Below are 8,255 nucleotides of genomic sequence, written 5' to 3'. Positions count from 1 at the left end.
TGTTGGCACTACTGTAAATGACCCAGGTTATCACATGATGGCCTTAGCAGGCTTCAGCAGAGGACACTCATGATCCAGATTAATGTGTAGCTCCAGTGTTGTAATAAAGGTGGCAAGCTATCTGGTTTGATGTAATAGAGCATCAGGAGACAATACTGTTTACTGCGTGTTTGCAGGCGTGAGTCACTGAGGATCTGATAAGGATCCCCCCAGTCACGTCTCACTGAGCACTTCTGAGAGGGATGTGACAAAGTCCTGTCAGATTACTGACCATGGACTTTAGAGACAGAGCAAAGGTGATGTTCTGCATATAATAATTCACAGTTCAAAGGCCCTCAACAACTGTAACAATAATTAAATGGGCTGTATCTATATAATTTGAATATCAGATCGAAATCCAGACATGAGCACAATGTAACGGTTAAATCAATTGTACTGAGACCTAAAATCATCTCGTGTCCAATTCCTACCCTTGCGCTTCTGAAACTCCTGACAGTTATTACAGTAAACAGTGTTTTCTCTTTTTTTCTATTCATAGAGGTGACATGGCAGTTGATTGGCAGAGAGGGGAACATGAAAGTTAATCCATGTAGTGCTTAATGAACAGAGTGCAACAGCAGTAAACTGGAGGTCAAAGATTGAAACTGGTCATGTGAGAGATAACAGAGAGAAGAAAGAGAGAGTGGTTGAAGGAGAGAAAAAAACTAGTAGGAGTTCCTCTGTCCCTCACTCTCGTTCCCTGCTAGGATTTCCTGCTCTGTTTTATGGGGGTCACGCAGCTGGCAGGCGCCCTCCTGTTTCAGTCCGTAACGATGACAGTCCTCCATTAGTGCCCAGTAGAAACATGAGCCATGGAGGTTAACTCAGGCTGTTCCCCCTTGACTGCCTCTTCCCTTTTCACAGCCCTGGCACTGGTTCTGGATCTGGTTCTGGGCGGCAAGGGCAGAGTTGGGGCTCTCAGTGTTGTTAGCAAAGCACTGCTGATAAAGGCTCAGCCCCATTCAGACACCAGTCTGCACCCTGTTGGGTTCAACACAAACTGCAAAGCAAGTCCCGAAACTGTGTGGTCTTATGCACAGCTGTTTAGTGTTTGAAGTAATGAGACTGACATCCTGAAGTCACTGAGGCGTTTGGTTATTGGAAAGTAGGCTGTTGTTGTAAAGCTAAATAGCTGTTTCCTCATGGTTCAATAATAAAGCACAACTCTAATTAAGATTAGGATGATGTGACAGTGAGAATGAATAAGAAGGTAGAGTGTCACAACAAATGTTAGTATGTGTGACTGCCTGGCGTATGTGCATGGCTGTTTGTGTGCTTGGAACAGGGTTAGATCCTTCTCTGCTCCTGGGGTTAGCTATGCTGGACAGTGGCTTAAATGTCTTGTCAGTTGTTTATCCTAAAGGCTGCATTCATATGTACAGTACATTAACACTAAGAACTCTAGTCACAGGCGTCCTTTGATTTGTATGACCAACCCCAGATTTAGGGAGGGACTTCCTTTAAAGAGCAGATTGTGCAATTTAGAAGTAAAGAGGAAACTTGCTCACCATCTGTCATTCTTTGGTAGAAACTAAGGTAAAATATAGATTTACCGGAAAATTAGTCATCTTCTTACAATAAAGAGTGAATACAAAACTTAACTTTGACAGTAAACACGTCTGGAAAAAACAATTAGCCTTATGCCCAATAGGGCATTCATCATTCATCGACCTGGCCAAGGCTTTCGACTCTGTCAATCACCACATTCTTATCGGCAGACTCAACAGCCTTGGTTTCTCAAATGACTGCCTCGCCTGGTTCACCAACTACTTCTCAGACAGAGTTCAGTGTGTCAAATCGGAGGGCCTGTTGTCCGGACCCCTGGCAGTCTCTATGGGGGTGCCACAGGGTTCAATCCTTGGGCCGACTCGTTTCTCCCATCCAGCATCACTACTCTGGATGGTTCTGACTTAGAATATGTGGACAACTACAAATACCTAGGTGTCTGGTTAGACTGTAAACTCTCCTTCCAGACTCACATTAAGCATCTCCAATCCAAAATGAAATCTAGAATCGGCTTCCTATTTCGCAACAAAGCATCCTTCACTCATGCTGCCAAACGTACCCTCGTAAAACTGACTATCCTACCGATCCTTGACTTCGGCGATGTCATTTACAAAATAGCCTCCAACACTCTACTCAGCAAATTGGATGCAGTCTATCACAGTGCCATCTGTTTTGTCACCAAAGCCCCATATACTACCCACCACTGCGACTTGTATGCTCTCGTTGGCTGGCCCTCGCTTCATATTCATCGCCAAACCCACTGGCTCCAGGTCATCTATAAGTCTTTGCTAGGTAAAGCCCCGCCTTATCTCAGCTCACTGGTCACCATAGCAGCACCCACCTGTAGCACGCGCTCCAGCAGGTATATCTCACTGGTCACCCCCAAAGCCAATTCCTCCTTTGGCCGCCTTTCCTTCCAGTTCTCTGCTGCCAATGACTGGAACGAATTGCAAAAATCATTGAAGCTGGAGACTCATATCTCCCTCACTAACTTTAAGCACCAGCTGTCAGAGCAGCTCACAGATCACTGCACCTGTACATAGCCCATCTATAAATAGCCCATCCAACTACCTCATCCCCCATACTGTTATTTATTTTGCTCCTTTGCACATCAGTATCTCTACTTGCACACTCATCTTCTGCACATCTATCACTCCAGTGTTTAATTGCTATATTGTAATTATCTTGCTATATTTTAGATAAAGTTATATTGGCAGTTGGGTGCTAAGATGTACTATCTGGGAGTTGGGTGTGTCCATCCAAGACCAATGTGTCATGTCAACTTCTCCAATGTGTCATACCTCTCCTCTCTCTCCATTTTTATCAAAAGTTTGTGTTTCTCAGAAGAGCCAAAAAGGCCTCAAGGCCACTCCTCCCTCTGGTTTCTTCTTGACATCTTTTTCCTTCCTCCTTCTCTTCTTCCCACACAGTCATAACAGCTGAAATGGTTGCGTTTCCCATACACACACCCATTCTTTGATTCCAAACCCAGTTTTCTCACCATCATTAAGGTCTGGCTAAAACAAACAACTAAAGCAACCAGATGCAAACCAAATCTGTGCTGTGGTCTAACTGCATGGAGGAGGGCTTTTCATTGACACAGCATAAAGCCTATAAGAGTTATATTTAAGGCCAAGCCATCCTTTATACAGTATGCTTAAGTATTTGTTTTCTCTTTTTGTGGTTGAGATACAGGAAGTACTTTGTTCTGGGATTTTAACAACAGAAAGAAGAAAAAACCCAAGCAGTATTTTCCCAGAGTAGGAAAACGAATGTGAAGATTGAAAGTTGAATTACCATGTTCTTTCGAAGTGGTAAGCAGATTTTGGGGAAAACTGTTGAAATATTAACTAAATGTTCTTCTCCCCTTCCTTTTTATTTATCTCCACTGTCCACTTTTCTTTTTGTATGCTATCTTACTTGATAGCATGCGCAAACACAAGATACAGAGCCTCATTCCTGTTAATACAAATCTGTTGACATGACAAAGGGCGTGCTATAATAGAGAAGGGAGAGAGGTCTGTTTAAGGGGATACCATGCCCACATGTGGCTGAGCAGTGATCCTGCATCCCTCACAGACAATATGTTGTGTAACTGTGTAACAGGGGTTTACAGACCCCTGACACGTGACCCTACACCATTTGACCTTAACCTATCCCCGTCAGGTGTTCTGGAACGCTCAAGAGGGCTCCATTGTTGTGGGAATTTCCAACTGTCTTTCTCCCGTACACTCACTTAACCAACATAATTGGTGAGATAAATGATGTCCAAGAAGTCAGCCACAGATATACTATTATGATAACCAAATCAGCACGTGTACTTTTACTTAACAAAACATATGGTGGGAAAATAATTTGCTACAGTGGGTATCATAAGTACTCATCCCCCTTGGATATTTTTCACATTTTGTTGCATTACAAAGTGGTATTGAAATAGATTTAATTGTGATTTTTTTTTTGTCATTGATCTACACAAAATACTCCAGAATATCAAAGTGAAAAAAACATTCTACACATTTTTACAAATTAATAACAATTTAATAACTAAAATATAGTCATTGCATAAATATTCGAGCCCTTTGTTTAGGCAAGCCAAAATTAGTCCAGGAGTGAAATTTGGCTTAACAGATCAACAAAATAAGTTACATGGACTTGTGTGAAATAATAGGGGTTGACATGATTTTTGAATGACTTCCCCTTCCTCTGTCCCACAAACATACGACATCTGTAAGGTCCCTCAGCCAAGTATTGCATTTCAGGTACAGATTCAACTACAAAGACCAGGGTGCTTTTCGAAAGCCTCATAAAGAAGGGCAGTCATTGGTAGATGGTTACCAATAACAAATCAGATATTGAATTTCTCTTTACGCATGGTGAGTTAATAATTATTCTGTGGGTGATGTATTAAACCACTCAGACACAATCAAAGATACAGTCATCCTTCTGAACAGAGCTGCAGAACAGGAAGGAAACTGCTCAGGGATGTCACCATGAGGCCATTGGTAATTTTAAAACAGCAGTGGAGTTGAATGGCTATGATGGGAGGATGGATCAAAAACATTGTAGTGACTCCACAATAATTACTTAAATGACAGAGTAAAAAAAATATATAGAGAGAGAATACATGGATCCTGTGTGCAACAAGGTGCTAATGTAATACTGCAAAAAAACACGGCAAAGGAATATATATTTTGGCCTAAATGCAAAGCCTTATGTTTGGGGTAAATCCAACAAAACATTACTGAGTAACCTCCTCCCTAATTTGAAGCATGGTGGTCGCTGAATCATGGTATGGGTATGCTTGACATCGGCAAAGACTGAGGAGGTTTTCCGGATAAAAATAAATGGAATGGAGCTAGGCATAGGCAAAATGCTTTACATCCCGATCACTCTGTGGCACGCAACCAGTTCAAGGCAAGCAGGTACGAACTCCGCAAATCCATTAGGGATGCAAAAAGACAATATAGATTCAAACAACTCAGACTCGCGACGCATGTGGCGCAGGTCCTAATCCAGGCACTTGTCATCTCCCGTCTGGATTACTGCAACTCGCTGTTGGCGGGGCTCCCTGCCTGTGCCATTAAACCCCTACAACTCATCCAGAACGCCGCAGCCCGTCTGGTGTTCAACCTTCCCAAGTTCTCTCACGTCACCCCGCTCCTCCGCACACTCCACTGGCTTCCAGTTGAAGCTCGCATCCAGTTAAAGCTCGCTGATGTCAAGCATACCCATATCTGCTACAAGACCATGGTGCTTGCCTACGGAGCTGTGAGGGGAACGGCACCTCCGTACCTTCAGGCTCTGATCAGTCCCTACACCCAAACAAGGGCACTGCGTTCATCCACCTCTGGCCTGCTGGCCCCCCTACCTCTGCGGAAGCACAGTTCCCGCTCAGCCCAGTCAAAACTATTCGCTGCTCTGGCACCCCAATGGTGGAACAAGCTCCCTCACGACGCCAGGACAGCGGAGTCAATCACCACCTTCCGGAGACACCTGAAACCCCACCTCTTTAAGGAATACCTGGGACAGGATAAAGTAATCCTGCTAAATGACGTAAATGTAAATGTAATGTCAGAGACTACAAAGGCAAATCCAGCTGTGTGGTGCCCACCGAAGTCTCCCTCCCAGATGAGCTTAACACATTCATGCTCGCTTCGAGTCAGACAATACCAAGCCATCCAGGAAGACTCTCGCTGCTCCGACATCTTCAACCTGTCCCTGTCCCAGGCTGTAATCCCCACCTGCTTCAAGGAGACCACCATCATCCCAGTGCCCAAGAAAAACAGTGTGACAGGTCCAAATGACTGTTGCCCCATAGCACTCACCCCGGTCATCATGAAGTGCTTCGAGAGGCTGGTCATGGCGCACATCAAGGCCAGCATGCCAGGCACAGTGGATCCACTCCAGTTTGCCTAACGCTCCAACAGATCCACGGAAGATGCCATGTCCATCGCTATTCACATGGCCGAAACAACAACACCACCACTTGTGTCAAGAGGGTGCAACATAGTCTCTACTTCCTAAGGCGGCTGAAGAAATTTGTCAAATACTACTGCTGCACCATTGAGCGCATCCTGACCGGTTGCTTCACAGCCTGGTATGGGAATTACCCTGTCCAGGACTGCAAGGCCCTTCAGTGTGTTCCCACTCATCCAGGACATCTACTCGAAATGGTGCCTGAGGAAGGCTCGCCACGTCATCAAGGACACGACACACCCAAGCCATGAGATGTTCATTTCCTTACCGTCAGGCAGAGGGTATCGGAGCATGAGATCTGATACCAACAGGCTCAGAGTTTCTATCTACAAACCATCAGACTGCTGAACACTTGAACTGGACTGAAAACCTGCTCTGATTCTCCGCACCTTAGCATAGATGCACTCTCTCACGCACGCACACACCCACACAGACATACACACATCCACACACACACCAGTGGAGGCTGGTGGGAGGAGCTATAGGAGGATGGCTAATGGCTGGAATGGAGTAAATGGAACAGAGTCAAATGGATTTTCCAAATGTTTGATATCATTCCATCAATTCCATTCCAGCCATTACAATGAGCCCGTCATCCTATAGCTACTCCCACCAGACTCCACACACACACACACACACACACACACACACACACACACACACACACACACACACACACACACACACACACACACACACACACACACACACACACACACACACACACACACACACTGAGTGTACAGTTGCACCACCCATTTTGGACTCTACAAGATGTCGAAAAAGTTCCACAGGGATGCTGGCCCATGTTGACTCCAATGCTTCCCACAGTTGCGTCAAGTTGGCTGGATGTCCTTTTGGTGGTGGACCATTCTTGATACACACGGGAAACTGTCAAGCGTGAAAACCCAAGCAGCGTTGCAGTTCTTGACACACTCAAACCAGTGTGCCTTGCACCTACTACCATACCCATTTCAATGGCACTTATGGTGCATTCGGAAAGTCTTCAGACCCCTTGACTTTTTTCACATTTTGTTACGTTACAGCCTTATTCTGAAATTCATTAAAAAAAATACAATAATTCCCTCATCAAGCTAAACACAATACCCCATAATGACAAAGCAAAAACAGTTGTATTTGGGGAGTTTCTCCCATTCTTCTCTGCAGATCCTCTCAAGCTCTGTCAGATTGGATGGGGAGCGTCGCTGCACAGCTATTTTCAGGCCTCTTTGACCGGGCTCTTGCTGGGCCACTCAAGGACATTCAGAGACTTGTCCCGAAGCCACTCATGCGTTGTCTTGGCTGTGTGCTTAGGGTTGTTTCCTGTTGGAAGGTAAGCCTTTGCCCCAGTCTGAGGTCCTGAGTGCTCTGGAGAAGGTTTTCATTAAGGATCTCTCTGTTCTTTGCTTTGTTCATCTTTCCCTCGATCCTGACTAGTCTCCCAGTCCCTGCCACTGAAAAACATCCCCACAGCATGATGCTGCCACCACCATGCTTCACCGTAGGGATGGTGCCAGGTTTCATCCAGACCTGCTCCAGAGCACTCAGGACCCGATCGAAAACCTCTGGAGAGACCTGAAAATAGCTGTGCAGCGATGCTCCCCATCCAACCTGACAGCGCTTGAGAGGATCTGCAGAGAAGAATGGGAGAAACTCCCCAAATACAGGTGTGACAAACTTGTAGCGTCAAACCCAGGGCCGAAAATCTGATATCAACTTTGGAGGGGACAATTACATGACATTTTCTCAAGAGCAATTCCTGAGGGGGACACCAAAAGTAGTGCTGTAACACATAGCCTACATTGTAATATGGTAAATGTATATTGAGGAACCAAAGAAATAAGGTGTTTGCCGTACTCCTAACTAGCGGTACCCAAAATTACACAACTAATCACAACAGCAATACCATTGCCTTTAACAAATCTTAGTTCAGTCACCAGTTTAAGTTGAGAGTAGGGTATCCATGGCATTTTCCAATTATGTTCCTATTTTACAAGTAAAAAAAATTGAGAACCTTTCATAATGTTGCCAAACAAAGACTCAACAAACTTACCTGAGACTCCCTGTCTCTGCCAGTCTGTCCCTGCATATCTGTCCCCAACTCTGCTGTCTGTGTGCCATCTGTTGCCTGCTCTGCCTAATGACATCATTGTGAAACATTTCCATTAGAATTTCATTTCTTTCTTATGAACATTTTATCAACTCGTTTTTGAGATATTAGGCTACTAGGGTTC

This window comes from Salmo salar, chromosome ssa12, assembly GCF_905237065.1.
Source record: "Salmo salar chromosome ssa12, Ssal_v3.1, whole genome shotgun sequence".
Classification (NCBI taxonomy): Eukaryota; Metazoa; Chordata; class Actinopteri; order Salmoniformes; family Salmonidae; genus Salmo; species Salmo salar.
The sequence above is the reverse complement of the archived record's forward strand: the minus strand, read 5'-3'. Positions refer to the sequence as shown.